Source organism: Palaemon carinicauda, chromosome 20 (genome assembly GCF_036898095.1).
Source record: "Palaemon carinicauda isolate YSFRI2023 chromosome 20, ASM3689809v2, whole genome shotgun sequence".
In the NCBI taxonomy this organism is placed as follows: Eukaryota; Metazoa; Arthropoda; class Malacostraca; order Decapoda; family Palaemonidae; genus Palaemon; species Palaemon carinicauda.
Window position 1 is genome coordinate 55978589 of NC_090744.1, and position 20000 is coordinate 55998588.

Genomic DNA, 20000 nt, shown 5'->3' on the forward strand with positions numbered 1-20000 from the left:
ATATGACGGTGAACCTTCTACAGCTGCCATCTTGAATTTGACAAGCTGTTTGGGTTGGCTGACAGGTGGTTGTGGTCCCTCAGCAGCGGCCAAGTTTAGGTCCAAGCTTGGGTCATTTTCGGTGATTGCCTGAGCCTCCATTAGGAGCTGTGAGAGGCATGGAGTGCAGTTGCAATCCTCAGGGTGCAGTTCTGCTAGTTGCGGTGCAGTCAGGTCTAGATCCATGGTTGAAACGTTGGTCTCAGGTTCCGGAGTTGCGGTGAGTGGAGCGTCCTCTGCTTCCATCTTTTCAGGTGTCTTCTGGACAGCTGGTGCTGGAGATGGAGTGGGTGGCTCCGGGATAGGTGAGTCTTCAGAGTCCTTGGCTGGTTTGGCACGAGTGGGGGAGCTGTGGCCTACAGTGTTGCTCCAAATAGCATACACACATGACTGGCAGTCACAGTCCCGTTCAAAGGGGAGAGAGTTGCTGCAACTGGGTGCAGACACTGTCTCTTTATACCGTGCTTGCACTCGGTATTTCCTCTGGAAAATGTCTGGATAAGGAGGCTGTGGAGGGTAGGATGGTATATCCATATATCCTGGCCTGTGCTTCCTTTGCAGGAGGTGGTAGATGCTCTCAAGCACCAGGGTATAGCACTGAAAACAATTGCATGTTTTCCTGTGAGAGAGCACCGTTGGGTCCCTTATTTTGAACCCTATGTGGTCTGCTAGCTGCTGCCTGTAGTTCTGGTACCTCAGGCAGCGATTGCACTTGCACTGCTGAGCCACCTTCTTGCAGGGATTTATCCAGGTGGGGTACAAACTCCTTCTGTAAGTGCGGAGACTGTCGTGCCCATCATCAGCCATACTGGATGGAATTGGGCTAGTCACTAAGGTCAACCACAGTTATTTATTTAGCAAAAAAGCCAAAGTAAATAACTGGATTCTTTCTTATATGCGGCCTCTTCAACCAAAGTTGAGAGGTCCTAGTGACAGAGTGGATAAAAGTCCACCCATCCAGGTGTTGCCAAGTCCGGTGCTGCTGAACTTAGAAGGCTGGAGAGCTCTTGTCGGCGCGAGAGCTGGGCCGAGACTGAGAATTACAGTGGAGAGTGACGGTTTATATATGAAAGCAAAAGGGTGTGTTCAATTGTTCTATAGTTGTTATAATTGCTGGAAGGATTAGCCAAATTTAATTACATCCAGGTGCGTGTTCTTATTGTTGAGCCGCTTGGAGGAAGTCTTGACCTCTGATGCATGTCTGGTGGTCGGTCTCCGTGGATTATCTTCTTAATGATAGGGTTGAGAAGAGTATTGTCCACTGTGTCAGCTTTCCATTGGCCCCCACATAGGTTCATTGTGTTTGATTGATTTATGATGGCTGATTCCAGGATTTTCCTTCTGTACGGACAGGTACTCTTAAAAAGCAAAGACGACTCACTCCAGTTAATCTGGTGCCCTAAATCCCTAAGGTGAATGAAAATCCCCGAGTTTTCATGCCCATATCTAACAGATCTTTTGTGTTCGGATAATCTTTGAGATAGCGAACGGCCAGTTTGCCCAACGTACACTTTTTCACAATCCCTACATGGTACTTTGTAAACGCCGGATTCTATCTCTTTTTTATTTTGATAAACATTAATAAGGGCGCTTCCTATGGTCTTTGGATATGAAAAAACAAAGGGGTTCTCAGTTTTGATATGATTTGTTATATTTTTAATACCTTCTATATATGGGAGTTTTATCTTATTTTCAAAATCTCTTTGGTTAGTAACATCATGATCTTTATAATATATCGTGTTGGCTTTGTTGATGGCCTTTTCTATGACATACGTCGGGTAGAAAAGCTGGGCGAGTTGTTTACGGATGATTTCAAATTCTTTATTTAGGTAGGCTGGGGAACAGATTCTCAAACCTCTAAGAAATAGATTGCAAGCTACTCCAATTTTTACAGAAATGTCGTGATAACTAAAGAAATGAATGTAGGAAATAGAGAAAGTTGGTTTTCTATACACAGTGAAATTATACCCCGTCGATTCCCTTATAATTAGTATGTCCAAAAAAGCTAATTTTCCATCTTTTTCCCATTCAGTTTTAAATTTTATGCTAGGGACTAGGGAATTTAGATTATTGAAAAATATATTGAAATCTCCCCAGCTATCATCCCAATATGTGAAAATGTCATCAACATAGCGTTGCCAAACCATGTTCGTAGGTTTAATTGTTGTTAAAATTTCTGTTTCAAAGTATTCCATGTAGAGGTTAGCTAAAATTGGAGATAACGGGCTGCCCATACTACAACCAAATTTCTGTTTGTAAAAATTTCCATTGAAAGAGAAAACGTTATTTGACACGCTTAGTTTAATTAACTTAATTGTTTTTTCAATACCGAGGGGGAAGTGATCTTCGTAAGGGATTAATTTTTCCCTCAAGAAACCTAATACGTCGTTGATCGGGACCTTTGTAAATAGGGATTCTACGTCAAGACTCAAGAGTTTTACATTGTTTACCGGGATATTTAATCTATTGAATTTCTGAATGAAGTCCTCTGCATGCTTAATATGAGCTGAAGAAAAGCTCCCTAGAAAGGGAGACAGCAAGTCTGCTAACCATTTTGATATATTATATATAAATGACCCTTTACATGAGACGATTGGGCGTAAGGGAATACCGTCCTTATGAGTTTTTGGGAGCCCGTAAAAATATGGCAACGAAGGGTTCATGACTTTGAATTTTTCTAAGACCTCGATGTCTTTTTTATTATTTCCGATTTTTCTTACGGATTTGAAAAACTCCGGAGCAACAGAGTTACGGGGATCTTTTGTTAGCTTTTCATATGTAGTGTCATCGTTTAAGAGTTGTTGAACTTTGTTGACATACGTCTCTTTATCAAGAATGACTATTTTTCCGTCTTTATCCGATTTTGTGATGATGATATTATCGGTTTTGTTTAATGAAAAAATTGCATTATGAAACCTTCTGGGAAGCGGATTTTTACTGTTACTTTGTTCTAATGCATTTAACAAGATTCCTTTTAGGCAAGTTTCATCTTTTTCAAAATTGTTTTTAGAGAAATGTTTATCGAAGGCCACCACATAATCAAAATGACTTTCCCGTCCGTGTTTCATAGCAAAAGAGATACCTAGGTTCAGAGCTGTTTGCTCATTCACTGTGAGTGGACGGTTCGATAAATTCAAAACGTTATTTTCCAATCCTAAATTATTCCATGTACTATTTCGTATGAGTCTTTCTAATTTATTATTCAATTTCTCGGAGTGAGTCACACTACTATTAATAGCACCAGTCAGCACATATGAAGAAAGATCTCTGTACATACCATCATCTCGGCATAGTAGACGAAGAGATACCCCCAATTCACTTATATTCCTCCGTGATACATAGATATCATGATTTGCTGACATTATTCGTTCTTGCAGAAATGTCCTGGAGGAATTAGGAAAGGGGTCCGATGTTGATGTCCAGCGTGAAAAGCCATACATTTTTGGTATAACTTGTTCTCATAAGGACGGTATTCCCTTACGCCCAATCGTCTCATGTATAGGGTCATTTATATATAATATATCAAAATGGTTAGCAGACTTGCTGTCTCCCTTTCTAGGGAGCTTTTCTTCAGCTCATATTAAGCATGCAGAGGACTTCATTCAGAAATTCAATAGATTAAATATCCCGGTAAACAATGTAAAACTCTTGAGTCTTGACGTAGAATCCCTATTTACAAAGGTCCCGATCAACGACGTATTAGGTTTCTTGAGGGAAAAATTAATCCCTTACGAAGATCACTTCCCCCTCGGTATTGAAAAAACAATTAAGTTAATTAAACTAAGCGTGTCAAATAACGTTTTCTCTTTCAATGGAAATTTTTACAAACAGAAATTTGGTTGTAGTATGGGCAGCCCGTTATCTCCAATTTTAGCTAACCTCTACATGGAATACTTTGAAACAGAAATTTTAACAACAATTAAACCTACGAACATGGTTTGGCAACGCTATGTTGATGACATTTTCACATATTGGGATGATAGCTGGGGAGATTTCAATATATTTTTCAATAATCTAAATTCCCTAGTCCCTAGCATAAAATTTAAAACTGAATGGGAAAAAGATGGAAAATTAGCTTTTTTGGACATACTAATTATAAGGGAATCGACGGGGTATAATTTCACTGTGTATAGAAAACCAACTTTCTCTATTTCCTACATTCATTTCTTTAGTTATCACGACATTTCTGTAAAAATTGGAGTAGCTTGCAATCTATTTCTTAGAGGTTTGAGAATCTGTTCCCCAGCCTACCTAAATAAAGAATTTGAAATCATCCGTAAACAACTCGCCCAGCTTTTCTACCCGACGTATGTCATAGAAAAGGCCATCAACAAAGCCAACACGATATATTATAAAGATCATGATGTTACTAACCAAAGAGATTTTAAAAATAAGATAAAACTCCCATATATAGAAGGTATTAAAAATATAACAAATCATATCAAAACTGAGAACCCCTTTGTTTTTTCATATCCAAAGACCATAGGAAGCGCCCTTATTAATGTTTATCAAAATAAAAGAGAGATAGAATCCGGCGTTTACAAAGTACCATGTAGGGATTGTGAAAAAGTGTACGTTGGGCAAACTGGCCGTTCGCTATCTCAAAGATTATCCGAACACAAAAGATCTGTTAGATATGGGCATGAAAACTCGGGGATTTTCATTCACCTTAGGGATTTAGGGCACCAGATTAACTGGAGTGAGTCGTCTTTGCTTTTTAAGAGTACCTGTCCGTACAGAAGGAAAATCCTGGAATCAGCCATCATAAATCAATCAAACACAATGAACCTATGTGGGGGCCAATGGAAAGCTGACACAGTGGACAATACTCTTCTCAACCCTATCATTAAGAAGATAATCCACGGAGACCGACCACCAGACATGCATCAGAGGTCAAGACTTCCTCCAAGCGGCTCAACAATAAGAACACGCACCTGGATGTAATTAAATTTGGCTAATCCTTCCAGCAATTATAACAACTATAGAACAATTGAACACACCCTTTTGCTTTCATATATAAACCGTCACTCTCCACTGTAATTCTCACTTTAACTTTACTTCCTGAAGAGGGTCGATGTTTATTGACCGAAATATAGTGTGATTTATTCATATTTCCTGTGTTTCTTTTATGGGCCTTTTTGAAAAAACATGTTAAACTATTCGATTACTGTTATAAATAAGACATATATATATATATATATATATATATATATATATATATATATATATATATATATATATATATATATATATATATATATATACATAGATATATATATATATATATATATATATATATATATATATATATATACATATATAAATATATATATATATATATATATATATATATATATATATATATATATATATATATATATATATATATATATATATATATATGCAGAACAACCACAGGGGAAATGGAAATGCGAAATATACGATCAAGTCCTGACTAGTTTCGTGATACTTCTTCCGAGGACTGATTTATTGAGAAAGGTTTCTTTACATTTTATAGGGAAAGTGAACATACGAACATACATATAGAGGCTTACAGAACAATGACACTCCCATACCAGCAACCTGGGCTGAGGTCAGGTGTTCACTGGGCGGAGATCCAACCTCATTAGACACATGCCAAAAAGAGTCATTTCTGCTGACCGGTAAATTCTTGTTTTTTACTTTCAATACAGTTTATTTATATGAATAACGGTAACCTTATCTATATAACTACATAAGCAAAACTATATCTATATGTAAAACACATCTATATATAAATATATAAAAACTAATATTTAGACCTAAGCTACCATTCATTAAAGGGTACAATTATATTATATAGTATGCATAAGTACATTGGCACTATATAGTGTTTTGCTAGCATAAGTATACTGGGACTATATAGTGTTATGCTAGCATAAGTACATTGGCACTATATAGTGTTATGCTAGATATATGTATTGATATATACGTGATTATATGTTCATGGTAATAATGTTTTATGTGCATATATATATATATATATATATATATATATATATATATATATATATATATATATACACATATGTATGTATGTGTATGTATGTATATACGTATGGGTATGCATGTATATGTTTATATAAGTATGTATATATGTATGTGTATGCATGTATATGTTTATATAAGTATGTATATATGTATATGTATGCATGTATATGTTCATATAAGTATATGTATATGTATATGTGTATATGTATGTATATATATGCCTATGTATGATTGTATGTGTATATATGTATATATATATATATATATATATATATATATATATATATATATATATATATATATGTATATATATATATATATATTTATATATATATATATATATATATATATATATATATATATATGTATACATGTTAATCATTTGTAAAAAACATTTATATGTAAGTCTATGTATGTGTCAGTATATTATATACCAGTATGTGTACACGTATGTATATGTCTATGTATATATTATGCATGTTTTTGTATGAATGCCTGTCTGTGTATACGTATGTATATGTCTTTTTATATATATTTATATATAGATGTGGCCGCAGGGGCATAAAACAATTAGAATAGCGCCAACGTTATCCCTGCGTGTCATAAGAGGCGACTAAAAGGGACGGGACGAGGGGGCTGGGAAGCCCCTCTCCTGTATAAAAAAAATCCTATGAGACAGCAATAAAGAGATGGAGCTGGGGGGAGAGTGACTGCTCCCCGCACTCTAGTTTTGGGGTGTTTGAATGTGCGTGGATGTAGTACAATAGAGAGAAAAAGATGTGAGATTGGAAGTATGTTTAGAAGTAGAAGGATGGATGTATTGGCCTTGTGTGAGACAAAGATGAAAGGAAAGGGTGAAGTGATGTTTGGTGAAATGTCTGGTAGAGTGTTTGGGATTGAAAGGGGAAGAGCGAGAGAGGGTGTGGCTTTATTGATGAGTAAATGGATGACAGGTAAAGTAGTGGAATGGAAGGAGATATCATCTAGGTTAATGTGGGTAAGGGTTAGGTTGGGTAGGGAATGTTGGGCGTTTGTCAGTGCGTATGGGCCAGGTAGTGAGAAAAGTGAAGAAGAGCGGAATGAGTTCTGGAATGAATTAACTAGGTGTGTAGAAGGACTGGGTAGAAGGAATTATGTAGTTGTTATGGGTGACTTAAATGCTAGAGTGGGCGCTGGAGAGGTAGAAGGTGTCATTGGGAAGTATGGCGTACCAGGTGAAAATGAGAGTGGTGAGAGACTGGTAGATATGTGTGTTGAACAAGAGATGGTAATAAGTGCTAGCTTTTTTGAAAAGAAAGATAAAAATAATTATACATGGGTAAGAGTGGCTAATGGAAGAGTAGTAGAAAGGGCATTAATGGATTATGTGTTGATAACTAAGAGAATGTTTGGAAGATTGAAAGACGTGCACGTGTTTAGGGGTATGGCTAACGGTATGTCTGATCATTATTTGGTGGAAGGAAAATTAGTTGTAGCAAAAGAGTGGGGGAATAGAGTAGGTGGATGTAAAAGGGAGCTAGTGAGGGTTGAAGAGCTAATAAAACCGGGGGTAAAAAGTAAATATCAGGAAAGGTTGAAAATGGCATATGACAAGGTGAGAGTAAGAGAAACTAGTAATTTAGAGGAGGAGTGGAAGTTACCAAAAGAAAATTTTGTCGTGATTGCAAGTGATGTATGTGGCAAGAAGGTTGTTGGAGGCAGCATGAGGAAGGGCAGTGAATGGTGGAATGAAGGAGTGAAGGTAAAAGTGGAAGAGAAAAAGAGGGCTTTTGAAGATTGGCTGCAGAGTAATAGTATAGAGAAGTAGGAAAAATATAGAGAGAAAAATGTGGAAGTAAAGCGCAAGGTACGTGAGGCAAAGAGGGCAGCTGACCTGAGGTGGGGTCAGGGACTGGGTCAGTCATATGAAGAGAATAAGAAGAAGTTTTGGAAAGAAGTGAAGAGAGTAAGGAAGGCCGGCGCAAGAATTGAAGAGACAGTGAAAGATGGAAATGGATGGTTGTTAAAAGGAGAAGAGGCAAGGAAAAGGTGGGCGGAATATTTTGAAAGTTTGCTGAATGTTGAGGATGATAGGGAGGCAGATATAATTGCTGTTCCAGGTGTTGAGGTGCCAGTGATGGGAGATGAGAATGAGAGAGAGATTACAATAGAGGAAGTGAGGAGAGCACTAGATGAAACGAGAGTAGGAAAAGCATTTGGTATGGATGATGTGAAAGCTGAGATGTTGAAGGAAGGGGGTGTGACTGTACTTGAATGGTTGGTGAGATTGTTTAATGTGTGTTTTGTGTTGTCAATGGTACCAGTAGATTGGGTCTGTGCATGTATTGTACCACTATATAAGGTAAGGAGGTGTATGTTGCGTTTATGGATCTGGAGAAAGCATATGATAGAGTTGATAGGGAAGCAATGTGGAATGTGATGAGGTTATATGGTATTGGTGGAAGGTTGTTGCAAGCAGTGAAAAGTTTCTACAAAGGAAGTAAAGCATGTGTTAGAATAGGAAATGAAGTGAGTGATTGGTTTCCGGTGAGAGTGGGGCTGAGACAGGGATGTGTGATGTTGCCGTGGTTGTTTAACTTGTATGTTGATGGAGTGGTGAGAGAGGTGAATGCTCGAGTGCTTGGACGAGGATTAAAACTGGTAGGCGAGAATGATCATGAATGGGAGGTAAATCAGTTGTTGTTTGCGGATGATACTGTACTGGTAGCAGACACAGAAGAGAAGCTTGACCGACTAGTGACAGAATTTGGAAGGGTGTGTGAGAGAAGGAAGTTGAGAGTTAATGTGGGTAAGAGTAAGGTTATGATATGTACGAGAAGGGAAAGTGGTGCAAGGTTGAATGTCATGTTGAATGGAGAGTTACTTGAGGAGGTGGATCAGTTTAAGTACTTGGGGTCTGTTGTTGCAGCAATGGTGGAGTAGAAGCAGATGTATGTCAGAGAGCGAATGAAGGTTGCAAAGTGTTGGGGGCAGTTAAGGGAGTAGTAAAAAATAGAGGGTTGGGCATGAATGTAAAGAGAGTTCTATATGAGAAAGTGATTGTACCAACTGTGATGTATGGATCGGAGTTGTGGGGTATGAAAGTGATGGAGAGACAGAAATTGAATGTGTTTGAGATGAAGTGTCTGAGGAGTATGGCTGGTGTATCTCGAGTAGATAGGGTTAGGAACGAAGTGGTGAGGGTGAGAACGGGTGTAAGAAATGAGTTAGCGGCTAGAGTGGATATGAATGTGTTGAGGTGGTTTGGCCATGTTGAGAGAATGGAAAATGGCTGTCTGCTAAAGAAGGTGATGAATGCAAGAGTTGATGGGAGAAGTACAAGAGGAAGGCCAAGGTTTGGGTGGATGGATGGTGTGAAGAAAGCTCTGGGTGATAGGAGGATAGATGTGAGAGAGGCAAGAGAGCGTGCTAGAAATAGGAATGAATGGCGAGCGATTGTGACGCAGTTTCGGTAGGCCCTGCTGCTTCCTCCGGTGCCATAGATGACCGCGGAGGGAGCAGCAGTAGGGGACTCAGCAGTATGAAGCTTCATCTGTGGTGGAAATGTGGGAGGTTGGGCTGTGGCACCCTAGCAGTATCAGCTGAACTCGGCTGAGTCCCTGGTTAGGCTGGAGGAACGTAGAGAGTAGAGGTCCCCTTTTTTGTTTTGTTTCTTGTTGATGTCGGCTACCCCCCAAAATTGGGGGAAGTGCCTTTGGTATATGTATGTATGTATGTGTTTTACATATACATATAATTTCTCTTATGTATATATATAGATAAATAAGGCTACCGTTATTCATATAAATAAACTGTATCGAAAGTCAAAAACAAGAATTTACCGGTCACCAGAATTGACCCTTTTTGGCAGGTGTCTAATGAGGTTGGATCTCCTCCCAGTAAACACCTTACCTCAGCCCAGGTAGCTGGTATAGGAGTTTCATTGTTCTGTAAGCCTCTATATGTATGTTCATATATTTACTTTCCCTATAAAATGTAAAGAAACCTTTCTCAATAAATCAGTCCTCTGAAGAAGTATCATGAAACTAGTCAGGAATTGATCGTATATTTCGTATTTTCATCTTCCCTGTGGATCTGCTGCATCTGAGCATCACGCTTTACTGTGATTTTTACGCTTATATATATATATATATATATATATATATATATATATATATATATATATATATATATGTATATATATATATATATATATATATATATATATATATATATATATATACATATATATATATATATATATATATATATATATATATATATATATATATATTCCTCAAAAAAGGACTGGGAAATAGGTAGTTCTAGATATCCATTCTTTATAAATCCCGACGTTTCGTGATCGTCATTATCACATCTTCCAGGGCTGCAAATAGGAAGTTAATATATAACATTAAGAAACACCAATATACAAATATATATATAAAGTGAAAATTGGTAAAAAAAAATAAAAAAATCAAGTAAAAATATTCATAAAACGGAAGTGGAACCAACCTCGCATTAGCGCAAATAAAAACTGAATGGCACTAGCACCTACAGAACAAAACAAAGAAACCTATAACAAGTACAATTGAATGGAGGAAGCTTGGGTATTTAACGATGGAACCAGTCTTTTAATCAAAATTGACTCCAGAATCGGCAAGTCATGGGAATTAGATACTTGCCCTATAATGCTAAAATCTTTATTGTCAATATTTATTTTGCACATTTAAGTATGATTGCGAATATTTTAATGTTCTGGGTTGGATATTCTGCAACCTGTTCGAAGACTAACACTTCTATGAGAATCAATTCTGACCTTCAACAACCTCTTGGTAGATCCTACGTAGGTCCTAGAGTTACACTTTGGGCAAATATATTGATACACTACACCAGAGGACATCAAAGGGCTCAATCGATCCTTAAAATGAAAAATCGAACCAACTGTGAGAGGATTCTTAGGAATTAAGCTTACTACAACAGCTGGAAAATGGTATTTTATGATTTTTGTACACTTTTGTCTAAAGGAATCATCATGAATAAAAGGTTCTAGAAATAATTTGTTTAAAATAATATCAATCGTGTCTTCCACAGGTACGTTAGTAAATAATGACTCAACATCCAAACTAGTCATAAAAAGATCAGAGTCCTGAGATATTATGGCTTCCTTAAATGCATAAGAGTTATTCAGTGAAAATGAGTTTTTCGTAAGAGGTTCTAGTAAGGGAATGATAAATTTAGGACATCTCCAAAATGCATAGGATTTTGGCCTCGGACCTTTGGTTTTGCGACGCAAGGGCGAATTATCCTTAAAATTAATGTTTTTCAAGTTCTATGTCCTCCCTTGATAATTGATATTAAGACCTGGGAATACTACCCTCTGTATACCTGATGTAAAAAGGCAATAAAAAAAAATTTTCCTCTCAGTATGGTAAAAAAATAAACCCTAAAAAACAGGAAAAAAATAAGAAAAAAAAAATATGGCAAAAAATGGAAAAAGGGCAAACATTTTCATTTTATAATGTCTTCTCAAGTTATATACCAAATTTCAATGTTATATCTTCAAAACTAAGGGAGAAGATAGAATTTGAAGGTCAATATGTATAGTCTTGAGATACGGGGGTTCAAAGTTTTCATTTGTATTTTTACAAAGAACATTAATAAATCCAGATTATTATGAATTTGATGTTCTTTTTTTATATTGATGAACGAAAAAAATATTTATAATCTAATCACGAATAAAGATCCTTTTGCTCAATATCATGCTTCTTTTAGCTCCTGTCAAGCAGGCGGCTGCTCCTCCATCCACACCATTCTCTCTCTCTATGTCACAACCCATATTATCCACTTAACTCTTAATAGAGCGTATTTTCTTCTTCCTTATGTTAGCAAGATGTTGAAATTGTCTTATTCTTTTTGAAAGGATAAAATTCTTCTCAAAAACGAGAAAAACAAACGCAAAATATGTGAATGTGAGAGGGCGTTCAAAGTTTGGTCAATATCTTGCTTCTTTTGGCTCCTGTCAGGCAAGGCAGCCGCTCCTCCATCCACACCTCTCTCTCTCTCTCTCTCTCTCTCTCTCTCTCTCTCTCTCTCTCTCTCTCTCTCTCTCTTTCTCTCTCTCTCTCTCTGTCACTTCTGGTATTACTAACTTCTGAACTTTTAATAGATAGAATTTTCCTTTCTTCAGTTTAGCGAAATGTTGAAATTTTCATTTCTTCTTTGAAATCATAAAATATTTGCCGGAAACGAGAAAAACAAACGAAAAAATTAGTGAATGTCAGAGGTCAAACTCAACCATGTACCCTCTCTCAGGTTTCTGATAGGACTGAAGGGTGAAGGGTGCAATTTACCTTTTAATATATTGTCTTGTGGAAGCTATGCAGATACCATTGTTCACGATTTCTTTTACAAGAAAATGTAATAATTATCAAAATTTACGATATTAGAAGAAATACTGTATTTTCTTGTAGAAAACAACGTTTTAGGTTTATTGAGTTACTGTACTTTTACTAATTACCCGGTAACTATGAAAGTAAGAGGAATTTTGACAAAATATTTTTTATATGCATATTCCATTGCCATACGTAGATCAATGATTTTTTTTTTTCTTCAGGATTTTGTGTTTTTCTTCCTATAAAACAGCCTGGTCCCTTTAAATAATCTTGGTTGTGGGCTGGAATACCTTTCAACGGATTAACATGCCTCTGGTTCTTAAGTAGCATTAATAAATTTTAGGTTTCAATCGTTTCACCTCGGTAATAAGATTACTCCATGTTTCTGATTTTAAAAGCCCCAGCTCCCCTTTTCTCTCATTACTAAAAAGCAGGTGATCAACGTCGAGTTTGGCAAAATCCATATAAGATTTCAAGGGTTCTCGAGCCAGCTCAGAATTAAGATTGCTAACTTCCAGAGCAAACAATAAACTATCTCTGTCGGTGTAAACGAGCTTGACTTTATCACCATAAATATTCTTGAGAACCTTATAAAAGAAGTAGAGCAAATCAAACTAGGCCGCTACTAGAATAGCACAATCTACGTGATTAGGCATATTCATGGTAACCTGTGGGAGGAGGAAATACAGACAATACGATCTACAGGCAAATGGATGGTTGATTTTAGCCTCAGATTCCTGAAATCCTTCAAGAAAGTGGCTGCTTTAGTGATAACTTTATTTTTTTCAGCATCTTTCAAGTGGATGGCTAAAGTTTTCTTAAAAACACAGTTAGTGATGGCTTTGGAGGCTTTTTTTTTCTGGTCATGAGGATTAATAATAAAATCCCTCATGTAAGGATTTTGATTGTAATCATAGATTGAATGCCCAACCTGTAGTTCCAGTCCTAAGTACACATACAGCTGTAGAAGGGTAAGGAAAATAAGATATTCTTTTCTACTGTGGTGGGTAGCCATAAGCTTTTTACACTTTACAGTCACGCGCCCTCCTTGTTCTAGTACATTTTTGCAGTAGGGTGATAGTTTTCTAAAAGCAACCTCCTCGTGGGAAAAGCATAAGTGCAGTTCATCAGTGGCGCTAACAACTTCTTCTGAAGGTGCTTTAGTAGTGACTAGGAGCCAGTGACCTTTATCCCTCTTTGCTATAGCATTTAATACCCCTCCTTATAAATCGTTCCTTTTCTTCATCAGAAAGTTTACGAATTTCACAAGTGGGGAAGAGTCATAACTATTGCATATAGGGAGTTGAAGTCTATATACAGGATGTATGAGCATTGGTGGCGATCTGGATTAAATGACACATTTATTTCATGGTTGTTGGTAGTGAATGATTGCTGCACCACAGACGTGATACCCCCCTAACATTAAACCTGATTAGATTATACAATTCCTCATCATAGACGTGATCCAGCTCAATGTTGCTCATCTTAAGAAAGCTGTCAAAGGCTTAGGGTGGGAGTGAAACATACTGCAGTAAATCAAGTCCATTCTTATCATAGAGTATAAAATGCCATCAAATGAGAATATCCTCAATAAATCTGTGTCTTAAATGAGGTAAAAGGAAAGAGAATCTTTTTATGTTTTACATTTGCTTATAGTCCAAATATGCTCAGCCCATTTATATTGTTTATCCGATAGATCACAAGCCTTTAAACTGTTGTAAAATGTTGATTTGAGGGAAAACTGCGTTTCCTCGAGTTTTCTAAGACTGTCTATATAGTCATAGCAGAAAGGTAATTTGCTTTGAATGACTTCTGCCCTTAATTTCTCATACTTAATACCATTTAAAGTTTCCCCCATTAAGCAAGCCTTCCTTCCATCCCTAAAATATTCAGAGGCTAAACTATCCAAACAAGAACCTAAAAAGGCTGGAAAACCGAGGAAAATTAAATTCTTGACAGACATTCGCTTAATTCTTACTCCTTGCTTCGTCATGATTGTGATATTGGCTTGATTTTTCAGTTCTGTGAGACTAATACCAAAGATGTAACTATAATTGTGTGCAAAAACAGGGAGTCGAGTGGCATGAATGTCATAGTCCTATCCTTGAAAAACAGCATTAGCCGGCCGGCCTACTTAAAGCATGATCAGTATTCCCAACTCTTGTAAGATCAAGTCAAATAGCTCACTGTGCTGTCAATTAGAAATGTGGGAGGACAGATGAGTACCAATGGGGTAAAAAAGTAGGGCCTCTTGGCATTTGATTCAAAATGTTATCATATGAGTCCATAGAGTTCTTACACATACGGACATCCGGATGCTGAAGGAGGAGATGAGGAAGGTTTAATCGTAGCTCCTGTCAACAATCCTCTCTCCAAATTGGCGAAACCGCCTTCAATTAATTTTTATGAAAAAAGAGACAAGAAAAGGTTAGAGAATATTTTCCTTCTACCAATGGAAATTCCTCTATGATGGAGTGACGGGGGGAAGTGGGCCTGGTTTTGAATAATAATAATAATAATAATAATAATAATAATAATAATAATAATAATAATAATAATAATAATAATAATAATAATAATAAAACTTTCATGTATATAATAACCATGTTTGTTTTTCTCCATGCATTTTAATGTTTATAGCGGCTCTATTTTCTTTTCTCCATGTGTAATTGCCATGTTTCCTTTTGTCCATGTATTGAATTGACAGAGAAAATAAATAGTTTTCAGTTGCAATTAACAGATTATTTATTCCATGGTACTTATATCATTTCATTTATACTGTATTCTCAATTAAATAGAAGATCAGTTAAAATGTACATCTGTTTTAGAGCAGAAGATTTGGACCTTTATAGAGAGCCAACACGTATCATTATGTCTGGATTCTCCAACTCTGGTAAATCCTACTTTATTGAAAAATTAATTGTAAGGTATGAAAGTAAGTTTACGCACACTCTTATTTGGGGCGTGGATCAGCCCACTTTGAAATCACATTCAGTAATTGGTCCAAAACTCTCACTCTATGCAAATATCGTAGATCCCGTGAGTGAGATAGATACGGAAGCTGGACCATACTCTATCTGATATATATGGGGTGATATATTTTTTGAAGTTGTACAAGACAAAATTGTTGTAGATGTCTTTACTAAGGGACATTATAGAAATATCTCAGTTATATTTAATACACAAAATAGATTTTACAGTGGAAAATACGCTAGAAATATATGTATAAATGCCTCCCATATGCTATATCTGAGAACAAGGGATATATCATAAGTTGAGTTATTAGGAAGGCAAATATTTCGTTCTCCTTTATTAAAGAAATTTGTGAATATTTGTTAAAAGACTGTTATGTCTAAGCCTTTTTCCCATTTGCTGGTTGCTTTAAGTTTAAATATTCCTAGTGAGCTCCAGGTTACGACAGATATAGCAAAGATTTTCTGGTGTGAGGTTGTTTTTGGAGAATGGAAGACATAAAGAAGACGATTTTGGGAATGGTTTATAAAAACTATTCTTACTGATCAAGTTTATGAGGTAATGATTCCATTTCCAGAGCTGCTAGAGTTTTTTTTACGAGCAAATTAACGTAAACAACATAAAAGACTAATTGGCCATGAAAGATGCCCATACTCAGGTTACACTCACAAGAAAAAAATTCCCCTGACGTCAAATGGTGTCTCCAGCTACAAGAGTTATCATCAGCTGTGATCTCGCTGATATGCTGTGTTTATCTAAATTCAACAAGGGTGTAAACTTCCTTTTGATTTGCATAGACATTTTCTACCATTACCTCAAGATTGTTCCTCTCAGAAACAAGAAAGCTCAGACTCTGTTAAAAGGCCTAAAAGTAATTCTTTCCCTACCACAATTTCAGGGTGTGAGTCGGCTTCTTACTGACAGGAGATCGAAATTTTAAAAAAACTTACGAACAAGTACCTAAAAGAAAAAAAAATTGAATCTTAACAGCGTTTCTTCGTATGAAATCAAAGCAGCTATTGCAGAGCTTGTTATACAACTGTAAAGCAAAATATATATAAACATTTAACTCTGTGAAATACTCTCACATATGTTGACGTCCTCCCTCAAATCGTAAAAAAACTTTGATAGGTCTCCACAGAGAGGGTGGTGAGGGGGAGTGTCTCCCCTTGAGGCCCATGTATATAAACGGCAATTTCGGCAAATGTATAAAGAAAGATTTTTACATCGAAACACAATAGTAAGGCACTAGACGTAGGTTACACAGAGCACATTACAAGTTGGGTCCATCAGTCTGTATTCCATCGTGGGTATAAAATTCAAAATACAATAGAAATCTTCAAAATTAGGAGCGTGGACAGGAAACAGGCACCATTGACTTATCATCTGAAGGATCTCGGCGGAACTAATACCCACAAACATACCAGAAACTTTCCCTACTGACATTATCAAAAAGAAAGTTGCAAAGGGCAAAGTCAAGTATTGCGTATCGTGGAGTGGTTACCCTCTGAATTTTAACTCGTGAGAGGATAGTAAAGATGTTGAAAGACTGCTAGGGAAAACTTAGAAATGAAATCAAACATACACAAACATGTTGATTTTCTTCTCTTCTTAATTTATGGGCTTGTCAGTGGTGAAGTTGATTCAGGAATAAAAATAATTATTATGAAAGTGCGAATATCCTTAGGCGTCGAGCCTCCAGCTACTGAGGAAATTTGCAAACCTAGAGTTACTATTTTATCCACTGATGTTGGCTATATGGTGTCCAGCATTAACAAAGATTTAACATACGCTTTAAAGAAGATCCTCTAACTCGGATTTTATCAAGAAAACGTATCTGCGGTAGGTCTATTAGAATATACCTATCAAAGAGAGAGGGTACTATTAAAGTGTACAAATAGACAGTAAACTGAAAACACAATTTATCAAATAGGACTTATTCACGCCATCAAATTAAAATTTTGTAAGATAATAGGAGTTACATTGGGATTTAATTCAGACAAGCCATATAAAATTTTGCAAACAAATCCAGGTAATCCTCTAATCAAAACTCAAAATATACTTGCTCCTTTTCCCCCTTCCCCCACATCAGGGGTAGACTTCGTCCTCATTCATTCAGATATTGTTGAAAGGTCCTATTTTTTGGGTAAAAAAAAGTTAATAAATTGGACACATTTAGTGTGTGGGAAGTGAAACGAAAGGTTATCATAAGTATGTGTATTACCATTCGGGGACAAAGATATTGGTTTCCATATCCATTCGTCTGACTAACCAAGAAGGACGGGATATACACTTTCTTGAGGGTTCCATCTCAACATGTACCCTGCATATCAGACCAAAGCAGAAAATTATGTAAAAGTTACTACATTCCACAGTAAGCGCTTATTCCAGACTGCGCCGTCATGCCGGATGCGTTTCTTCCAACGTCTCCTGAGGAGATTAGTGTTATATTTACTAGTTCCCCAATAAAACTCATGCATGGAGGGGCTTTAGGGGATATTAAGATTTTAAGAGCCCCAAGAAGTTCGCATCAGGGGAGTTGGCTTTTCAGCCTATTAGCGGGAATCACTAAGAGGGCTGTGCGCTTTGTGGCAAAAGCAGTCTTACTATCCGTCCTTGAATTTGGGCAAAATGTAATAGGTGATTTAGAACAGGGGATGAGAGTTATCAAATCCTTAAATAGAGAGTGTTGAAGCTCTAAAATCTACAGGTCGACGTATTGTTACCACCAAGGGAAAGAAAAGGTAAAATGCAAAAGAGATGGAAAGAAAAGAATAAGTAAAAAAAATATCTCCTCGTAGGAGTTTAGGATATAATGTCATGTTAAGTGCAATGTAATTTAGTTTCGGTACATAAGTGTTTGAGTGAAGTCATTTAATACAGCATTTGCGGCGCCAAGAATTTCTGGCCTTATAGGGGCGAACATCCAACAGCAAAATACAGTGCTGGTGTCATGAACGCTTTTCCAAGGCATTATCATTCACAAGTGGTAGAAGCATCAGTGGTTGATTGTTATCTAGAATCATATATCAATGGCATAAAAGAACACTAATTGATTTAGCCAGTTTGGCTATAGAACTACATTTAAAAGTCAATGCACCTGATGGAACTACGTTGCACAATGTTGTAGATGTTATATTTGTCAATGCTTTGGCAAATACAATCTTTAAGTAAAGTCGGGTTTATATTGGTGGCAAAAGACTCTTAGAATCAAATCCTCATTAAGTATAAAGAATTTTTTTTTTTTTTTTACTGTCGTCAATTCTTATCCTGTCTGGAAACATTAAGACAAATCCGTGGCCAGTAAGTCCTAGATTTCGTCAGTGTCATTGCCATATTAATGGTCTTTATGCAAACAATCAAGACCTTACAGTTGCATCCAGACAGTATGATATTTTCTTGTTCTCTTAAACTTTGTTTTCTCCAATAAGACACTCATCTGAGCTCTTTATAACTGGTTTTAATAAGCCCATAACTTTGAAACTGAATACTTTTCCTAGGGCCAAAGGAATGGCGGGTATATGAGGGCCGAGTACCATGCTTCTCACAAGGCCTTCAGTTATAGCTGCATATGTGTGCCTGCATAACTCTGTTGTGCTGGCATACCTGCCCCGCTAATTGGACAGTTTTCTTTTCACTCAGTTCATTGAAGCAACCATGATGTGACCAGATGATTCTCTTGCAGTAATTGGCTTTCAAATAATGGGCAAAAATCTAAATCGACAGCAAATATGACCAGTTAATGAATTGTTGAAAACTTAGGTTGATTATTCGCACCTGAATTTGTTGAATGTGTTGGAATTAGCCGCCAGGGATTATCATATACTATCCCTGATTTAATGATTAAAAAGAAAAAAAATATACTATAACTACACCATAGGTTCAACGTTACTTAAAGATTACGTGTAACTGGGAGAAATTATGAAGAGCGTAAGTTTTCTACAGTAATACCACCTTAGAGTCTTTGCTATATCATACTGGATATTTATGCTGCTTTATATAAATGTCAGAAAAAAATGTACGAAACTTAAATTATCTTAATAAGTTCCATATCAATGTAAATATATAGGACTAGTGAATGGAGTTCAAAAAACATATGTGCCGAGTAGACCTATTGTAAACATATTTAGAAAATTCAAGCAATAAAGCTAATAAAGAAAATTACAGATTCATCAGATTAGCCTCCTGGCTAGAAAAAGTGGTAATGTGATCGTCTAGCATTCGCATGGCAGCAGATCGGTACCAGCCCTTTACTTTTATGATTGTTAAAGTTTGCTAAAATTATGAAAGATTGTGCTGTTGAGTTATACCCATCAGTTGAGACATCCATCTCAGCGTCAAACAAAACAACAGTAATGTTCTCCTTATGAAATAATTCCTATTCGTGTCATATGTCGATTATCTTCATGACTTCATATTTGCCAAAAATATCAGAATTATCATAAATATTCAAACATGTGTGGGAGTATGCGTGCATGCGTACATGTGTGTGTGTTTGTGTGGTGATTTTAAGAGAGAGAGAGAGAGAGAGAGAGAGAGAGAGAGAGAGAGAGAGAGACAGAGAGAGAGAGAGAGAGAGAGAGA